Genomic DNA, 20,812 nt, shown 5'->3' with positions numbered 1-20,812 from the left:
AAAAAAAAGATGCTTTTAGGCTCTAACTCTGCTCCCTTCTCAGTGGTGCTGCTAACCTGCAATCCTGACCTCAGTAATGATCTCCTGATATGTTCAGCATTGTGTTGTTCTCTCGTTTTTATTTCCTTACTCTATATTTTTTCAGATTAGAGTATATTTATCTTGTCATGACAAACGACTCTAATAAAAATTAATTCCCCCTCATTTATGCAAAATAATACATATTTAAGAAAATTTGGAAAAATCAGAAGTATTATATTAAAATCATAAAGTTAATGTCTTATAGTCTATTGAATTTTATTGTGGCAAATGCTTATGTCAGTTTCTCTTACTGTGTTTCTTTATAGTTCAGCCAGAGCAAACTATTAAAACTCAGTTTGGTACTTACATGCTAATGTTTATAGCAGCATTATTCATGAGAGCCAAAAGGTAGAAATAACCCAAATGTCCATCAGCATGGATATAAATGCATAGACAAAATGTATGTGGGAGGTGTTTGTATATGTATGAATGTGAATATTATTTAGCCACAAAAAGGAATGAGGTTCTGATACTTGTTACAACATGGATGAACCTTGAAAATGTTATGCTGAGTAAAATAAGATGGACAGAAAAGGCTAGTTTTGTATATAATCATACAAGTATGATCCCACCTTTATTACATATCTAGAATAGGCAAATTCATAGAGTCAGAAAGTAGATTAGAGTTTACCCAGGGGTGCAAGAAAGGGAAGTGGATATAGTGTTTCTGTTTGGGATGATAAAAAAGTTTTGGAAAGAATACTGATGTTTGCACAAGATTGTGAATGTATTAAATGCCATGAATCATACATTTAAAAATAATCAGAATGGCAAATTTTATATGTTTTACTATAAATACACTTTTAAAAAAAAAGTCTATTTGAAACCCTTAAGGACTTGTGGCTAGTTCACAGTTTTACTTCTGAGTGAGGCTTAGGTGTCTCTCTATATTCTTGTTCATGCACCATCATTTTTTCACAAAAAGCACTGATTATGTGAGTAGTGAGTTTGTGGACAATTAAATTTTCTTCTTGGTTTCTTTTTTTCCCAAAAATATGGATCACTTATAATGAAAACATTTACACATAAGAATTACTTTTTTTTTTTGAGATGGGATCTCATTGTTGCTCAGGCTGGAGTGCAGTGGCACGATCTCGGCTCACTGCAACCTCCTTCCCCTGGGCTCAAGCAATCCTCCCTCCTCAGCCTTCTAAATCTGGGACCACAGATGTGCGCCACCACACCTGGCTAAGATTTTGTATTTTCAGTAGAGATGGGGTTTCACTGTGTTGCCCAGGCTGGTCTCAAACACCTGACCTCAAGGAGTCTGCCTGCCTGGGCCTCCCAAAGTGTTGGGGTTACAGGCATGAGCCACTGCACCTGGCCAAGAATTACTTTAAAAAACAAAATTACGTCAGTCAGCATTTATCTTCTTTAGGCTGCTGTCTAGTGTCTTTTTTTTTCTTTCTCCTCTTGATCATTTTTCACCTTTTTTTTTTTTTTTTGATGTGTGGATCTCATTCCTTAATTATAAGTTTTATATAATCACATTGGAGATAATTAGAAAAAAGAGAAAGGACTTTCTCGGACCCCAAATTTAGTATTTTGACATAACCTTTAAGTTTAATGTATTTTCTTCATGTCTCTGCCTATATCTCTGATATAGTACACTTCAGTAAGAAATCCCAGGAGTAATTCGAATATATATATATAATTTGAGTTCTTTCTTCAGTTTTTATTGCATTAACATTTTGCATATGGTCTGCCTGATTGTTGTCTTAACCAGATTTTTTTTTTTTTTTTTGGGACAGGGTCTTGCCCTGTCACCCAGACTGGAGTGCAGTGGCTGAATTATGGCTCACTACAGCCTCTAACCTCATAGACTCAATCAATCCTCCTGCCTCAGGCTCCCAAGTAGCTGGGACCACTGGTGTGTGCCACTATGCCTGGCTAATTTTTGTATTTTTTGTAGAGACAGGGTTTTGCCATGTTGCCCAGGCCAGTCTTGAACTCCTAGGCTCAAGCAATCCACCTGCTTCAACCTCCCAAAGTGCTGGGATTATAGATGTGAGCCACCACACCCAGCCTTAACCACCTTTTTAAAACAAAATTATGGAAGGCTTACATGATACTAAAAGATTTTAAATACAGAAGTCTCTAAAGTAGGAAAGTTTACTTTCTCTGTTTTTATTTCCCTTGCTACATTCTCACTATTTTGAGGTAGCTGTTAATAGTTTGATAGCCTATCAAAAAATAATATTATATTGTATGTATGTCTTATTCTTTACCTATATTTGATTGGCTCCATCAAATTGGGAACCATGTTGTTTTTAATGGCTGGATCACATTCTGTTGTATGGTAATGTCATAATTTATTTGCTTATTTTCTGATTGATGGGCATTGTGGAAAGTTTTCTTTCCTTTCCTTTCCTTTTTCCCTCCCTCCCTTTCTTCCTCCCTTTCTTCACTTTTTTTCCTCCTTTCTCTTTTGAGACAGAGTATCACTTCCTCTGTTGCCCAGGCTGGATTGTGCAGTGGCTCAGTCTCGGCTCACTGCAACCTCTGCCTCCTGGGTTCGAGTGATTCTTGTGCCTCAGCCTGCTGAGTAGCCAGGGTTACAGGTGTGTGCCACCATGCCCAGCTAATTTTTATATTTTTAGTAGAGACATAGTTTTGTCATGTTGGCAACGCTGGTCTCAAACTCCTAGCCTCAAGTGATCAACCCACCTTGGCCTCCCAAAGTGCTGGGATTACAAGTGTGAGTCACTACACCTGGCCTGATTGTTTTTTTCTTTTTAAAAATAAGAGATCTACTCCAGCCTTAATTTTAGTACATAAATCCATATACCTTTACTATTTATAATAGAAAGTTATATAGAATAGTCTAAATTTTTTTTTTTTACTGTACAGATTGGTATAGCATAGCAATACATGACTTTAAACTTAGTCAAAATTTCATCTATAGAACAAAAATAAAACTCAAAACTGTAGAATAAAAAAACCTCTTCAAAAATTAAAACTTAAACTTTACATCATAAAAAACTGTTTGGCAAGTCCAAGATAAACATTCATTTTTGACCTATAAGGCAATGTTAGGCCCAGAATCTATCACAGGTCAAATCTCAAAATGGCAAATTAGAGTCTGTCCAAATTTTCCTTTGTATTGAATATTTTTGAAATATTTGAACTATCAGCCAGGGCTTGAGCATTTTTGTCATACAGGGATTTGTTGTAACAGAATTTGACACGCATATTGTCAAAGTGTTTATTTAGTCTTCCCTGCTATTTGTGGTGCATTGAAAGGGATATTCAGTCTTCTGGTGCTAGTATCTGAAGAGAACTGATGTCATTTGGATCTCTTTACTTTTGAACAGAAGTTTACAAAAAGCTTACCCAGAGCTTCAATTACAGAGCAGTCTGGGTCAGTTATTACTTTCACACATAATTGCCTTTAAAAGCATGGAGTAATACAAGGGTAATGTTCATTTGTCTGAAAGCTCTGGTTATAAGAAACATTCAGACAGGGCTTAACTTCTGCATTGCCAGTGAGTGACATCCCAACACCATCAGTCCACATGTGCCCAAGGCCCTGAACACTGGTTTGGAAGCCGGGAGGACATGTCTGTAGCGTGTAAGATGAGGTGTGTGTGGTAGATACCATCTGTAGACAGCTTGGTTGATGTAGGATGGCGATACAGTGGTGAGGCCTATATGACTGTTGGACATGCTGAGGTTGCTGAAAGTGAACTGCCTGCGAGGGCTGGGAGGCTACCTGGAACACACTTAGTTGTGCCAACCGAGGTCCTGCCGATCCTCTCTTTGCTTCTTTCACATCATTATTATGAGCAGTCAATAGCTGTTTAGTACACTGCAGTAAGAAATCCCAAGAGTAAGCAGTAAGGTAATGTAGTAATGTAGTCTTACAGGCCATGTTGGAGAAAGACGAAGTCTAATCCTTGAAGAAGCCATACATGTAGCAGCTACTGAAGAAGGTGAATAATTTAGAAAGGCGCAATTTTACAACAGTACTTCCAGGAAATCTACGTATTTGGCCATGTAGTGTTTAATCTTTTCCAGGCAAATTCTTGGCCAGCCGTCATGAAGATCTGTTTTGTGTACTACTTCAGACAGAGCGTATTCAATGAAATGGGCAGCTGTTGGAAGGCAGAAGTCACTTCCACTGATGGGTTTCTAATAATAGTTACATATGTAGCAAATTTTGCTTCGTTAATACTACCTTCATATTAGTTATACAATCTAGGCCGTTGAGCTGTTCCAGCTTAGGCACACTATCTTCTTTTTCTTCAAATTTACTTTCTAGAAGCAGTTAAGAAACTGCAGGTAAATACAGCTGCTGAATAGAGATGTCATAGCAATCCATAAACAGTTCCAGTAAATAGCACTCTGCTAGGTAGAAGGACAAAGTGTGAAGTGATCACTCACAATGACAGTCTAGTCAGCAAAATACTGGCTGAGACTCAGTTGAAGGGACTAGCCTTTGTAGCAGAGCAACTTCAGCTCTTTGTACCAAGTGCTTGGTGAATATTGGCAGCCAGCTCTCCTCACCATCACTACCTCTCCATCACTACCTCTCCAGCTCCGTGGGACCCTGAGGTGCACTCAGCCAGACATGGCAATTGCAGTCTGGCCCTGCAGCCCTCACAGCCCCAGTTTTGCCAGGGAGCGTCGGCCCCGCTGGTGCTGCGGAGAGTCGTTGGCTGCGAAGCTCAGTGTCAGCTCTGGCGAAGCGCACCCCCGTATTCTTACAGGACTGGTAGGCAGCTCCCAATTTTGTGATTAATTTCAGTATGTAGATCCTTGCTTATTTGAGTTATTTCGTTGGGACAGATTTCTGAGTCAGTTCACGCACATATATTATGGATACTTCCAAATAGTCATTCTAAAACAGCTGTATTAATGAATGTATTCAGGAATAATATCTTTAAAAATACTGATTTCCTTGAAGCAAAGCATCAGTTTTTTTTGAGGTTTTGTTTGTTTCCTTGTTTTGTTTTGGAGACTGAGTCTTGCTCTGTTGCTCAGGCTGGAGTGCAGTAGCATGATCACTGCAACATCCGCCTCCTGGGTTCAAGTGATTCTCCTGCTTTAGCCTCCTGAATAGCTGGGACTACAGGTGTGTGCCACCCATGTCCAGCTAAATTTTTTTTTTTTTTTTTTTTGTAGAAAGTGATTTAAAAAGAGAGACAGAAACAGGAGAAGGAGAGAGAAAGAAACAGCTAACTCTCACACTGAGTGAGAGAATACAGAAAGATGTTCATGAGAGTGTTAGGGAATAGAGAGAGAGATGGAATTTAGGAGGCAAAGACAGGCTTCCACAAGAGAGTGTGGAAGGGTACTCCAGAGGGAAAATCCAGGAGAGAGAAAGATGGCTTCCATGAAGGGAGTGTTTGTGGAAGGGGACCCAAACATGGAGTCTGCATATTTTTTAATGGAGACTGGGTTCAACATGTTGGCCAGGCTGGTCTTGAACTCCTGACCTCAAGTGATCCACCCACCTCATTCTCTCAAAGTGCTGGGATTATAGGTGTGAGCCACTGCAGCTGACCCAAAGCATCAGTTTTTTATAATGGATCTTTCAGATGCAAAAAAAAAAGATAAAAAAAAAATATTACTTATGTTCACATCTCCCATCTTAAGAAATAAACATTATAAATGTACTTGTAAACATAGTCCCCATCTTCTTTAAGATGCAACATTATATATATGTTTATAACTAGTATATCATATAAACATACCCTTTTACATTTTCATTTTTTGCTCAACTTTGTGTGTTGAGCATATGTCACATGAGATCATTAACCTCCAGGTGGCTGTCAGTGGTCTCCACCTCCGTATATTTATGTTCTTTTGTGCTTTCTTCCCACATTGAATAGGGCTGACTTATGTAACCAATTGAAAATTGCAGAAATATCAGAATGACTTACGAAGCTAAGTCAGGTAAATATTTTCTGTCTTGCTTTCTTGTTATGGGGGAAGCCAGTTGCCACATGATGAGGATACTCAGCAGTCTTAAGGAAAGGTCCATATGGTGAGAAACTGAGGCCTTTTGCCAATAACCATGGAGGAAGCCATCTTTGAAGCAGCTCTTCCAGCCCCAGTCAAGCCTTCAAATGACAACAGCACTAGCCAATATCTTGTCTGCAAGCTCGTGAGAGACCCTGAGCCAAATCGCCCAGCTAAACTTTACTCTAATTCCTGACATACAGAAACCGTGAGATAATACTTATGTGATATATTAAACTACTAGTTTGGTAGTAATGGATGAGAGAAAGAGACTTAGGTAAATTAGGGAGCCCTGGTCCTATGCTTGTGAATTATTTTCGAGGGCAACTGGGAAAGTGAGTCTCTGGTATTTTTTAGACTTCTTCATAGGGGGAAATCCCAAAATACAAATGGGGATTTAGATAATGGGTGGCCAAAAAGAATGACGATAGTAATGTCTACATTGCAAAGTTTGTATAATGCCATATCTTAACTCCCTCTTCCCATTTTAAAAATTATATTACTCTCACTTGAAAGTATAAAAATAAGAGGGGATTAATGAATGGAGGAATTAATAGAGCAAAGTCATTGTACAATTAGTTTTTTTTTTTTTTTTTTTTAAAGATGGAGTTTCACTCTTGTTGCCCAGGCTGGAGTGCAATGGTGCGATATCAGCTCACTGCAAGCTCTGCCTCCTGGGTTCAAGTGCTTCTCTTGCCTCAGCCTCCCGAGTAGCTGGGATTACAGGCATGTGTCACCATGCCTGGCTAATTTTGTATTTTCAGTAAAGTCGAGGTTTCTTCATGTTGGTCAGGCTGGTCTTGAACTTCTGACCTCAGGTGATCTGCCCGCTTCGGCCTCCCAACGTGCTGGGATTATAGGCGTGAGCCACCACAACCACAATTAGGTACTTTTAAGGAGAAGGGAAATATTAATGTGAGAATGGCAACAATGGAATGACAAGAGTGGAAATGATGGAGTGGGAGGAAAACAGATCAGCTAGAATCTTTTGTTAGTATGACCAGAGCTATTCTATAATACCTTCGAACACTTCTCCCAAAGGAGGCAGAATTGCTCCCTTTTATGTGTTTCCATATCATCTTGTACCTACTTTTTTATAGCATTTGTCACATTGTATTGTAATTGTTTTCATATTTGCCTCTCCATACTTCATTACTAGTGAGCAATTTGAATACAGGACAGGAACCATATGTCTTACTAATTTTCCCACTCAATGTCTAGCCTTATACCTATGTTTAGTAAATATTTGTTTAGTGAAATTTGTAGTGTTCTGGTGGAGGTAAAAAATTTAGAAGGGATATTAAATCCCTAAAGCTGAGGTAGCCTGATGTTTGAATTATGAGTCATTGTTGGATAGCATGTAAAGTCACATTGTTTCTTCTGAATAGTACTTAAAGTAAGCCTCTCAACTATGAGTGCTACCCTGGCTATGGGAATATAGCATTGATTCTGAAGTTATGGCATGTGGCTTTTACTTGACTATTGTTATCTGGGAGTTAGGTTAGGATACAGTCTTTTTCATAGACGACTTTTATTTCAGACTTCCTTCTAGGCATGTTAACTGAAGCTAAATTTTTTTTTTTCATTTTTCAAAATATGGAAGAATATAAAAGACCTCAAGTCCTGTCACTTGAGGGTTTTGCTGGTATATGTAGCAAGAGACAGTACTTAACTATATCTTAATAGATTATTTTTATTTATAGATTATGGAGAAGGAGACAGTATTACTACAGAGGATTATACCTAATTATATTCAGAAAATATATTCCAAAATTAGGTATAATTTTAGTCACACATTTAGGTATAATTTTGAGTCACACGTTTGGTACTTTTGAGTTCTTGTAACCTGTGTTGTTTAATATGGAGGCCCATAGCTACATGTGATGAGTGAGCTCTTGCACTGTGACTAGTCTGAATTGAGATGTGGTGTACATGTAAAATTCATACTGAATTTCAGACTTAGTATTAAAGAATATAAAATATTACACTAATAATTTCTTCATATTCTTTATTGAAATCATATTTTGAATATATTGGGTTAAATAAAATATAATTTCATTTGTTTTACTTCTTTTTACTTTTTTTTTTTTGAGACGGAGTCTTGCTCTTTCGCCAGGCTGGAGTGCGGTGGCATGATCTTGGTTCACTGCAACCTCTGTCTCCCAGATTCAAGCGATTCCCCTGCCTCAGCCTCCTGAATAGCTGGGACTACAGGCACGTGCCACCACTCCCAGCTAATTTTTTGTATTTTAGTGGAGATGGGGTTTCACCAGGCCAGGATGGTCTCAATCTCCTGACCTCTGATCTGCCGTCCTCGGCCTCCCAAAGTGCTGGGATTACAGGTGTGAGCCACTGCGCCCGGCCCTTTTTAATTTTTAAAATATAGCTACTAGAAAATCTTAAATAACTGATATGGCTTGCATTTGTGGCTTGCCTTATATTTCTATTAGAGAGTACTTTTCTATTGATTGATTAGTTGATTGACTGATTGATTAAGATGAAGTCTAACTGTGTTACCCGGGGTAATCTTGAACTCCTAGGCTTAAGTGATCCTCCTGCCTTGGCCTTCCAAGATGCTGAGATCGCAGACCTAAGCCATATCTACCAGCTGAAAATGATTTTTTTTTTTCCTTTCGAGAAGAATCTTACTCCGTCACCAGGCTGGAGTGCAGTGGCATGATCTCGGCTCAAAAAAAAAGACATTTAATTGAATATTCACAACTAAGAGGCTAAGGAGAACATAGAGAAGTTCCCAGAAGTAAAGGAAAAATGGGTTAGTTAATAAAATTAGAGTAGTTTCAGACTCTTCAACAAGAATACTGGAAGTGAAAAGACAATAGAGGGCAATATCTTAAAGAGTATAAGGGAAAATTATTATTATTATTATTATTATTTTTGAGACACAGTCTTGCTCTGTCACTTACGCTTGATTCAGTGGCTCAATCTCGGCTCACTGCAACCTCTGCCTCCTGGGTAGTTGGGATTACAGGCACTCACCTGTAATCTCCTGAGTAGCTGGGATTACTACTCAGCCTTCTGAGTAGTTGGGATTACAGGCACTCACCACCACATCTGGCTAATTTTTTGCATTTTGAGTAGAGTTGGGGTTTTACCATGTTGCCCAGGCTGGTCTTGAACTCCTGAGTTCAGATGATCCAACCACCTTGGCCTCCCAAAGTGTTGGGATTACAGGTGTGAACTACTGTGCCTGGCTGGGAAAATTATTTTTAATCTAAGAGTTTACAGTGCAGTCATTTTCAAGTGTAACAGTAGAAAAAGCATTTTCACATATGCAGTCTCAAACTCACCTCTCATGCAACCCTTTTCAGGAAGATAGTAGAGGAGGTACCCCACCAAAATAAGAGTGTTTTGAGCAAAGGGAAGACAAAGGGCTTAGGAAAGAAATGATCCAACCCAAGAGAGGTGAAAGGAATACCTGGGATCACAGTTATGTACCAGATGTAGACAGTAACTAGTCCAAAGTGGAGCAAGTTAGAAGGTTGCAGAAAGGACTTGTACAAAAATATAAAATTGATAGCACGTGTGATGTGCTTGAATATGTTGAGGAGATTTATATAATTGGATGAATCGGGGGTGAATTAATAAGTACAAATAAAGCTAAACAATTAAGACACTTATTAGCTCCAGGGAAGGTAAAAAGTTGGTCCAAGAAAGTAAAAGTAATCAGAGTATACCTCATAGAACAACTGTGACTAAAGTTACATAGTCATGTTAATGCATACACTGAATATTGATGTAAGAAAAATATGTTTTAATTACATGGGGATGATGGAACGTATGAAGTGTTTGTATATTATGGTGGGCAAGGTTGATGGTATGGAAGATGGGGAAAGAACTAATTGACCTTTTTCGCAGGAAGAAGTCAACAGATAAAATATTATTATTTGGTCATAGGCTTCATATAATTTGTAAAAATTTAAGAGGAAAAAGGTAATGGGGACAATTATTACTATAGCCAAAGGAGGGCCAGGAGTTCTACTTCTGGATCTGGGGATGATAGGAACGTTAAAAAATTATTTGCAAAATTTTGTTCATATGTGCATGAATTTCTCAAAGGAGTTTGTGACCCCTAAAATGTCTAGAGTGAATAGGGTAGTGCGATGATGGTGGTGTTTTTCAGCGTGTTCATGAAAGTATTAGTTTTAGTTTTGATTATTGATTTATTTTTATGTTTTCATGTATTATTTCATTATCTTGTTATATGAAAGACAACTTAGTCTGGTAAACCAAATACCATTTTGTACTAGGTTTTATATCAAAATAAACCTCTTAAGTATTGCTTTGTATCTGTGCTGCCTTCTGAGTTAATGTCTTCAGCTCTTCTAGTTCATTGATTTTCTGTTTATGTGTAATAGCCTGTTTAATTCTCTATCCCTCTGTCTTCCCCACATCTCACCTCTCTTTTTTTCCTATTTCATTTCCATTTTTTATATCCATAAGTTCCATTTGGATACTTCAAAATTTTGCATGATCTTTGTATCCTGTCCCTTGCTCATTAAAACTATTCTTTAATTGCTTTAAGCATTTTAGAAGTACTTATATATTCTGTATTTGGTAATTTGAATAGTTGAAGTGCTTGTGGGTCTAATGCTGTGCTCATCTGTTACTTATCGAGTTTTGATTCTTGTGTGAGTTATATTTTTGAATGGTGAGCTTATTTTTATCTGTCTCAACTTTGGTGGCGTGATTGAGCATTTTAAGAGAATAACTTAGCAGTTATGTGAACATGAATTAGTATGGATATTTGGAAATCTGAGGCTATGGGCCCACTTTTAGCAGGATATATATTATGTATGATAAGGTTGGATCTACATTTTAGTGACTCTTTGAATGCTTGGCAAAGTGCATTATTTTATAACACTTTCGGGGCTCTAAATGAGAAGGGAGTTTTTCCCTGTCTGAAGTTAGCATTATTTGGCTAATTAAATGAATACCAGTATTCAGTAGTTAGTACTCTCCTGCTTAAATAGGTATATATATATATTTATAGATACTCTATATATATGTAGAAATTACTCTTTATTCCACAGAGACATTTATTGAGCATCTGCTTTATGACAGACAAGATCTTTGTTACTGGGGATATAAAGGTATTCAAGGCAGTTTCTTCATTTGGAAAGTTAAATAATAGATGAAACTGAACTTTGTATATGTTATTAAAAATGTGTTAGAGTATCCAGATTAAAAGCTTCTGAATGCTCAGATTTAATTGTTCATATTGTAGAATGATTGCCTTTTAAGAAGTTAAAAATTGGCCAGGCGCGGTGGCTCACACCTGTAATCCCAGCTACTCGGGAGGCTGAGGCGAGGCAGGAGAATCCCTCGAACCTGGGAGGCGGAGATTGCTGTGAGCCCAGAGTATGCCACTGCACTCCAGCCTGGGCAACAAGAGTGAAACTTTTTCTCAAAAAAAAAAAAAGTTGTTAAAAATTAGGAGCTCCAGCTGAAGGAGAAGGAGATTAAGTAAGGAGAGCTCTATATCATGGCTGGTACAAAGCTAACTGCCAGCAGATGCACCAGTGGTAAAACACCCAGGAAGCAACCAGCTACAGAAGCTGCTAGCAAGAGTGTACCTTCTACTGGAGGAGTGCAGAAACCTCATCATTACAGGCCTGGTACTGTGGCAGTCCATGAAGTTAGGCACTATAAGGTCCATTGAACTTCTAATTTGCAAATTTCCCTTCCGGCATCTGGTGTGAGAAATTACTCAATACTTCACAACAGATCTGTTCTTCCAGAATGCAGCTATTGGTGCTTTGCAGGAGGCAAGCGAGGCCTATCTGGTTGGCCTTTCTGAAGACAGCAACCTGTGTGCTCTCCATGCCAAATGTGTAACAATTATTCCAAAAGTCATTTGACTAACATGCCTCATATGTGGAGAATGTACTTAAGAATCTACTCTTTCTTGAATTAATTTAAAAAAAAAGAATCTATTCTGGGCTGGGTGCAGTTGCTCACACCTGTAATCCCCACACTCTGGGAGGCCCTGGTGGGTGGATCACTTGAGCCCAGGAGTTCAAGACCAGTCTGGTCAACATGACGAAACCCTGTTTCTACTAAAAATACAGAAATTAGCTGGGTGTGGTGGTGTACACCTATAGTCCCAGCTACTTGGGAGGCTGAGGCAGAAGGATCACTTGAGCCTGGGAGGCAGAGGTTGCAGTAAGTCAAGATCATGCCATTGCACTCCAGCCTGGGTTATAGAGCGAGACCTTGTCTCAGAAAAAAAAAAAAAAAAAAAAAAAAGTCACTATGGTGGAAAACATTTCAATAAAAAACAAAAATTCTTTTATTTTTGTTAGATTTTTTTTTCCCCATGGGATCAAAAGGTACCTAGTATATGATTATGAGTGGAAAAAATAGGGACAGAAATCAGGTATGGGCAGGTTTTCCATTTTCATTTGTGTGTGAATTTTTTTTTAGGGATAGTCTTGCTCTGCTGCTGAGGCTGGAATGCAGTGGCACCATCATGTCTCACTACAACCTCAATCTCTTGGGCTCAAGTGAACCTCCTGCCTCAGCCTGTTGAGAAGCTGAGATTGACTATACAGATGCATACCACTGTGCCTGGCCTTTGTGTGAATTTTTAATATAAATGTGGCAATCTAAAGCATTAATGCAAGCCAGTGTTAAATTTCAGCAGTTCAAATTTGTAACAATTATAAATAAACCTGTTAAAATTTTCTGGATAATGCCAGCAGGCTGGAGTGCAGTAGCTCGATCTTGGCTCACTACAACCTCTGCCTCCCGGGTTCAAGTGATTCTCCTGCCTCAGTCTCTCGGGTAGCTGGGACTACAGGCGTGTGCCACCACGCCTGGCTAATTTTTGTATTTTTAGTAGAGACGGGGTTTCCCCATGTTAGTCAGGCTGGTCTCGAACTCCTGACTTCAGATGATCCACCCACCTCGGCCTCCCAAAGTGCCAGAATTATAGGCGTGAGCTACCGCATCTGGCCTAGATTTTAAAAAAACAAGTAACTTTCTTATTGATGGCAACTAAATGATATCTGTAGCATTTTTATCATTCAGTAGATGCCATCTTTTCATGATACTTTTTTGAGTTGTTCTACATGAAAGTATTGTTTTTAATGTTGTCTGTCTTCTGTGCTGTTCCTATAAGTTTGCTGTTAAAATACATTAAGCTATAAGATGTCTTGAAGTGGATGGAGAAGGAGATGGGGAACTTAATATTAGATCACTTCTGATTTATTAAGATGAGGCCACTTGGGACTATCTAAAGAGCCACATGGTGAAGAAAGTTGGAAAAAGATATGAAGATAGGAATATGGTAGAGTCCTGATTAGAGAGGAATAGGGTTGTCAAGCATTGTCCTGGCTGGAGTGCAGTGGTGCAGTCTTGGCTCACTGCTACAACCTCCACCTCTCGAGTTCAAGTGATTCTCCTGCCTCAGCCTCCTGAGTAACTGAGACTACAGATACGTACCACCACACCTGGCTACTTTTTTTGTATTTTCAGTAGAGACGGGGTTTTACCATATGGGCCAGGCTGGTGTCGAACTCCTGACGTCAGTTCAGCCTCCCAAAGTTCTGGGATTACAGGCATGAGCCACTGTGCCTGGCCAACAAATTTTTAAAAACAGCTTTCTAGATATATAATTAACACACCCTGGACAATGCACCCATTTAAAGGATATGATTCAGTGGTTTTTTTTTTTTTTTTTTTTTTTTTTTTGAGACGGAGTTTTGCTCTTGTTACCCAGGCTGGAGTGCAATGGCGCGATCTCGGCTCACCGCAACCTCCGCCTCCTGGGTTCAGGCAATTCTCCTGCCTCAGCCTCCTGAGTAGCTGGGATTACAGGCACGCGCCACCATGCCCAGCTAATTTTTTGTATTAGTAGAGACGGGGTTTCACCATGTTGACCAGGATGGTCTCGATCTCTTGACCTCGTGATCCACCCGCCTCGGCCTCCCAAAGTGCTGGGATTACAGGCTTGAGCCACCGCGCCCGGCCTGATTCAGTGGTTTTTATTATGTTCATAGATATGTGCAACCATCATCATAGTCAATTGTAGAACATTTTCATCACCTCAAAAGATACCCTGTACCCTTTAGCTGTTGCCCCCTATCCTTCTGTTCTCCCCAGGCCCAAGCAACCAGTAATCTACTTTCTGTTTATAAATATGCCTACTCTTGACATTTCATATAAATGAAATCATAATATGTGGTCTTTTGTCACTGGCTTCTTTCATTTTAACATAATATTTTCAAGATTAATCCATGTAGACTATATAAGTACTTCATTTGTTTTTATGGCTGGGATCTAATTTTCTAAAATGTGAATTTAATTAGGAACTGCTATGACATTGACCCAACTCATCTCAGTATCTTTACTGAAATGTTTCTGCTTTATTTTAGTCAGCGAAGATATGAAAATTTACAATAAGATCTTCAACTTGTTTCCTATGTTACTTAAAAGACAAGATTCTAATTTCATGAACATAGTCTACATATTAAACAAAAGGCTAAATTGAAGACTATGTCTCAGCATTGCCTTAGCATGCTAATCAAAATGCTATTTTAATAGCAGTGAAAAAGTAATGATGTGGTTTAAGTTTATATTCAGGGTTTATATGCATTGTGACTCTGAGCCACAAATCAATAAGTTTCCCTAGCCTAATTAAATGTTACCTCCAGAGCATGAATAGGATTTTCTAGTTATAATATTTATTTATATTTTCTTAGTGTCCTTGTACATACTCATAGCACACTACAGACAAATGAAAATATGTTTTTTTCTCAATTATTTGAATCCTCTGTCTCTTCAAAAATAAAAATAAGTCTGGTATGCTGTCTTTACTGATACTCTATACTTTTAGTTTCCTGGTTTTATTTCAAGCATTGTTAAATATTTTAATTTTGTTTTGTGGGATAATATGATATTCCAGTTACTGTAGCTGTGTAACAAACCACCATGAAACTTAATGGCTTCAAATAATCATTTTAGTATGTGCTTAGATTCTGTGGGTCAGGAATGTAGACAGCATTGTTAGGAGGACTTGTCTCTGCTTGATGTCTTTGGTCTAGCTGGGAAGACTTAGAGGCTGGGGTTGACTCTTGGGTTAAGGCCTGGAATCAGTTGGAGGTATATTCACATTTGTGCTTGGTGGTTGATGTTGGGTCCTCAGCTGGGCTGTTAGTGAGAATGCTTGTACTCTCTATGTAATGTCTGCATGGGCTAGTTTGGGCTTCTTGAAAACATGGTAGCTGGATTCCAAGACTTAAGCTCAGTAATCACTTTTGGTGCACACATTTGGTTGAAGCAGTCAACCAGCTTTACTTGGGTTCAAGGAGAGGGGATGTGGACTTCACCACTCCATGGGAAGACGTGGGATAGGAAACATGGCCATGTTATGGATTGAATCGTGTCCTTCAAAAAGATATTTTGAAGTCCAGCTATCTCAGTACCCCAATACCTCAGAATGTGACTTTATGTGGAAACAGGGTTGTTGCAAATGTAATTAGGGAAGACACAGTCACTGGAGGGGAGAATGCCATGTGATCACGGAGGCCTAGATTGAAGTGCTTGAAGTGCTGCAACTACAAACCAAGAAATGTTAATCATTGCTGGTAAACCACCCAAAGCTATGAAGAGGCAAGGAGAGATTCTCCCTACAGGTTTTAGAGGGGGAATGACCCTGCTGACAACTTGATTTTGGATGTTTAGCCTCCAGAACTGTGAGACAGTACCTTTCTGTTGTTTTAAGCTGCCCAGTTTGTGGTACTTTGTAATGCAGCACTAGGAAACTAAGATAACAATTAGTTGTCTTGCTGCATTTGCAGGGGATTGGTTCCAAGATCACCGCCCTCATACTACCATGCATGCTCAAGTCCCATATATAAAATAATGCAGTATTTGTATATAACATACACATATCTTCCTGTATACTTGAAAATCATTTCTAGATTACTCATGATACCTAATACAATGTAAATGATATGTAATCGTTATACAGTACTGTCTTTTAAAATCTGTATTATTTTTAATTGTATTATTATATTTTGGATATTTTCGATACATGGTTGGTTCAGAAACCATGGATGTGGAACCTATGGACTGTATAGGCCATCTTTTGGAAATACAGACTGTTGGCCAGGTGCGGTAGGTTGTGCCTGTAATCCCAGCACTTTGGGAAGCTGAGGCAGGTGGATCACGAGGTCAAGAGATTGAGACCATCCTGGCCAACATGGTGAAACCCTGTCTCTACTAAAAATACAAAAATTAGCTGGGCATGGTGGTGCGTGCCTGTAGTCCCAGCTACTCGGAAGGCTGAGGTAGGAGAATCTCTTGAACCCGGGAGGCAGAGGTTGCAGTGAGCTGAGGTTGCACCACTGCACTCCAGCCTGGTGACAGAGCAAGACTCCACCTCAAAAAAAAAAAAAATAGATGGTTACAGATGTGTTGTAAAAATTATTCTATAGCTTCCCCCTCTTACTTGTATTGGGTAATAATATATGGTTGTTTTACCCACTTACACTTTTTTCAAAAAGACCTTTTATTTTTTTCTTTTTCTTTCTTTCTTTTCTTTTCTTTTTTTTTTCTTAAGACAGAGTCTTGCTCTGTTACCCAGGCTGGAGTGCAGTGGCATGATCACAGTTCGCTGCAGCCTTGACCTCTCAGGCTCGAGCAATCCTCCCGCTTCAGCATCCCGAGTAGCTGGGATCAGACACATGCCACCATGCCTGGCTAATTTTCTTTTTAATTTTTTTAGAGACAGGGTCTCACTCTGTTGCCCAGGCTGATCTCAAATTGCTGGACATAAGCAGTCGTCCTGCATTGGCCTCCCAGAGTAATGGGAGTACAGGTGTGAGCCACTGTGCCTGGCCCATTTACATTTTTCTATATCCAACAGCAATTTACCAGGAGGGACTGTTTTAATAGCCGTCAGACTAATTTATATATTAACTTTTTTTTTTTGGTGAATGAGTATAATACTTTCTTTTTTTTGAGACGGAATCTAGCTGTTTTGGCCAAACTGGAGTGCAGTGACGCAACGTTGGTTCACTGCAACTTCCATCTCATGTGCTCAAGTGATCCTCCTCCCTCAGCCTCCTGAGTAGCTGAGACTGCAGGTATGCACCACCACGCCCAGCTAATTTTTGTATTTTTGGTAGAGATGGGGTTTCACCATGTTGGCCAGGCTGGTCTTGAGCTCCTGACCTCAGGTGATCACCCACCTCGGCCTCCCAAGGTGTTGGGATTTCAGGCATGAGCCACCGCACCTAACCAGTATAATACTTTAAAAGTTATTTTTAGTGTGTATAGTTGCAAAGGAAATTTTGAATAAGAGATACCTTCATTGAAGTGTGCTATTTAACAATCAAAAGTAATCAAAAGTCATTGAGGAGTATTGAGTACTCACTGGTAAAAAGGAAAGACCTTAGACACATTCCAGAGTTTAACTGAGCAAAGAACTATTCACGAATCAGACAGCCTTCAGAACCAGAACAAGTTCAGAGAGCTCTTGCCTGCAATGTGGTCAAGCAGCATTTATGGACAGGAAACAGAAGCAAGTAAAGAGACAGCTCTTTTGGTTACAGCTTGGCATTTGCTTTATTAGAACATAGTTTGAATGTTGGCTGCCTAAAACTTGGTTGCTATGATTGACTGAGACTCAGCTGTTTATTCTTTTTTTTTTTTTTTTTTTTTTAACCCTCGGCTGGAGTGCAGTGGTGTGATCTTGGCTCATTGTAACCTCCCGGGTTGAAGCAATTCTCCTGCCTCAGCCTCCCAAGTAGCTGGGATTACAGGTGCCTGCCACCACACCCCACTAATTTTTGTATTTTTTAGTAGAGACTGGGTTTCACCATGTTGGCCCAGGCTGGTCTTGAACTCCTGACTTCGTGATCCACCCGCCTTGGCCTCCGTAAGTACTGGGATTACAGGCGTGAGCTACTGCACCCGGCTGAGACTCAGTTATTTATTACATAAGTGTACTGTACTCCTGATTTAGGCTTTCAGTTAGTTTGCCAACTAAGTTAGGTTGTACTTTATTATGTAGGAACTCAAGTACAGAGGCATTTTTCAGCCAAATTTAACACTGTTCACAAAATTTTACAAGTTTTAGACTTGTAAAATTAACTTGTTAGATTAATTTTGTTAAATTAACAAGTTTAACACTGTTCACAAAATTTTGTTTTTAAGTCATCTAGAAGATTCATGAAAAGTAATGAATGATCTCTCTTTGACCTACAGGAATACATATGAAATAATGTTTTTTGTTTTATTTTTGAGACAAGTTCTCATTCTGTTGCTCAGGATAGAGTGCAGTGGCATAATCATGGCTCATTGCAGCTTTGAGCTCCTGGGCTCAAATGATCCTCCGCTTCACCTCACAAGTGCTGTGACTATAGGTCTGTGCCACCACACCCAGCTAATTTTTTTTTTTTGTAGAGATGAGGTCTCATTATGTTGCTCAGGCTGGTCTTGAATTCTCGATCTCAAGTGATCCTCCTTGGTCTGCCTCTCAGAGTGTTGGGATTATAGGAATGAGCCACCGTACCTGGCCTATTTTTCTTTCTTAAGGTACTGAGATGCAGTAGTACATCAAATGGTTAATAATATAACAATATAAGCATAATATGGCATATATAGCACTGTGGGAGATTAAATTAGGTGATAATGTAATGTATCTAAAAGCACTCAGTGAATATTATTAATGAATGTCAAAATATTTAATATAAACAAGAAGTACCACAGAAGTGAAGAGAAAGGTGACACAGAGCACACAAACACCTTAAAGAATGAGTACGGTTGGCAACTGAGCAGAATTTCTCAGATTTTTTTTTTTTTCAGTAAAGAGTGAAAAATTCTGGGTATGGTGGCTCATGCCTGTAATACCAGCACTTTCGGAGGCCGAGGCAGGTGGATAACAAGGTCAGGAGATCGAGACCATCCTGGCTAACATGGTGAAACCCTGTCTCTACTAAAAATACAAAAAAATCAATCGAGTGTGGTGGCACGTGCCTGTAGTCCCAGCTATCAGGAGGCTGAGGCAGGATAATCACTTGCATCCAGAAGGTGGAGGTTGCAGTAGGCCGAGATCGAGTCACTGCACTCCAGCCTGGGTGACAGAGTGAGACTCCATCTCAAAAAAAAGAAAATACAAAAATTAGCTAGGCATGGTAGTTGTGTCCCAGGTACTCAGGAGGCTGAGGTCGGGGGATTGCTTGAGCACAGGAGTTTGAGACTGCAGTGAGCAATGATTGCACCACTGCGCTCCAGCCTGGGTGTCAGAGTGAAGACCCTGTCTCAGAAAAAAAGAGAAAAATGATTCCTGACTAGTCAAGTTTGGAAAGTAAGTTCCTCCACCTTCTACTTTTGATAGTGTATAATAATGTCTGAGAATTTCTGTAATTAAAAAAAATTTTTTACTTAACCTAAGGACTTCAGCTTTTAATAATGTGATTCACTGCATAGTTTGGAAAAACTCTTCCTCTATAAAACAAATCCTTTTAAATGCAAAGTTGTATTTTCAAGAATGTAAAGAAAATGCCTCTTGTCCAAAAACAGAGCCAGAAACTAGAAACTACCAGATGGCCTTCAAATCCACCTTCTCTCTCTCTGTGTGTGTGTGTGTGTGTGTGTGTGTGTGTGTAGATATTTTACTTACTTTTGACTAATACAAAGATATTTGGCATAGCTATATTAATTTCAGACAAAGCAGACTTGAGAAGAAGGAGAATTAGTAGGGATAAAGATAGGGATTACATAATGGTAAATAGGCCTGTTCTCCAAGAAGATAAAATAGTCTGTGAGACAAAAACCAATAGCATTGTAAGGAGGAATAGACAAATTCACTATTACAGTTGGATGCCTCAACACCTCTCGGTAATTTATAGTGCAGCAGACAGAAAATCAATTAGGTTATAGCTGAATAGCACTATCTATCAACCGGATTTAATTGATATACCTAGACTACTTCATCCAGCAACAGCAAGAAACACATTCTTCTCAAACTTCTATGGAACATTCACCAAGATTGACCACATTCGGGAAATAAAACACATCTTAACTTGTATTCTCAGACCATGGTGGAATTAAGTTAGAGATTACTAACAATTATCTATGTGACTTGTGTTGTATAGTTAGAAACATATTTGGAAAAATGTGAAAATACTTGTGAATTAAACAACATACTTCTAAATAACACACGAGTTGAAGTTTCAAGACAAAGTAAAAATATTTTAAACTAAAGGAAAATGAAAAGCAGCAAAAGCAATGCTTAGAGGTTGATTTATATTGAATCATATAGTAGAAAAAAAATTCAAAAGTCGGTAAGCTTCCACTTTAGGGAACTAGAGTTAGAAGAGCAATATAACCGTAAAGCAAGCAGGATAGAAGAAATAGCAAAATTTAGTGGAAATCAGTAACATTGAAAACAGGAAAACAATTTTAAAAACTAGTGAAAGAAAAAGTATTTCTTCTAAAAGGTCAATGAAAGTGACAGACCTCTAGCCAGGGTAACCAAGAACAAAAGAGAGAAGACACAAATTACTAATGTCAAGAATGAAAGCGGTATTTTTTCCCCAAATTTCATTGTGATAATATTCGTAACAAAATTTACAGTTTTAACCATTTTAAGTCTATAATTGAGTGGCATTAAGTTTGTTCATATTGTTGTACAACCATCATCACCGTCATCTGTATAATTTTTTCATCTTTCCAAACAAACTCTGTGCCCATTAATCAATAACTCCCTATTTCCTTCTCCTGTGGTAACCACCGT

General features: G+C 38.9%; 1 protein-coding gene and 1 pseudogene across 5 annotated transcripts in view; one reads left to right on the top strand and one right to left on the bottom strand.

Annotated features, from left to right (window-relative positions):
• The window catches only part of EVI5 (ecotropic viral integration site 5), a 256,816-nt gene that overhangs the window by 31,151 nt on the left and 204,853 nt on the right, over positions 1-20,812 (top strand). The gene's annotated exons all lie outside the window — the stretch shown is intronic.
• The window catches only part of LOC105705517 (cyclin-J-like), a 28,171-nt pseudogene continuing 10,831 nt past the window's right edge, over positions 3,473-20,812 (bottom strand).

This window comes from Aotus nancymaae, unplaced genomic scaffold (assembly GCF_030222135.1).
Source record: "Aotus nancymaae isolate 86718 unplaced genomic scaffold, 86718_ANA_hifiasm-v0.15.2.pri h1tg000122l, whole genome shotgun sequence".
NCBI lineage: Eukaryota > Metazoa > Chordata > Mammalia > Primates > Aotidae > Aotus > Aotus nancymaae.
Note: the sequence above shows the minus strand (reverse complement) of the source record. Positions and strands in the feature narration are given on the sequence as shown.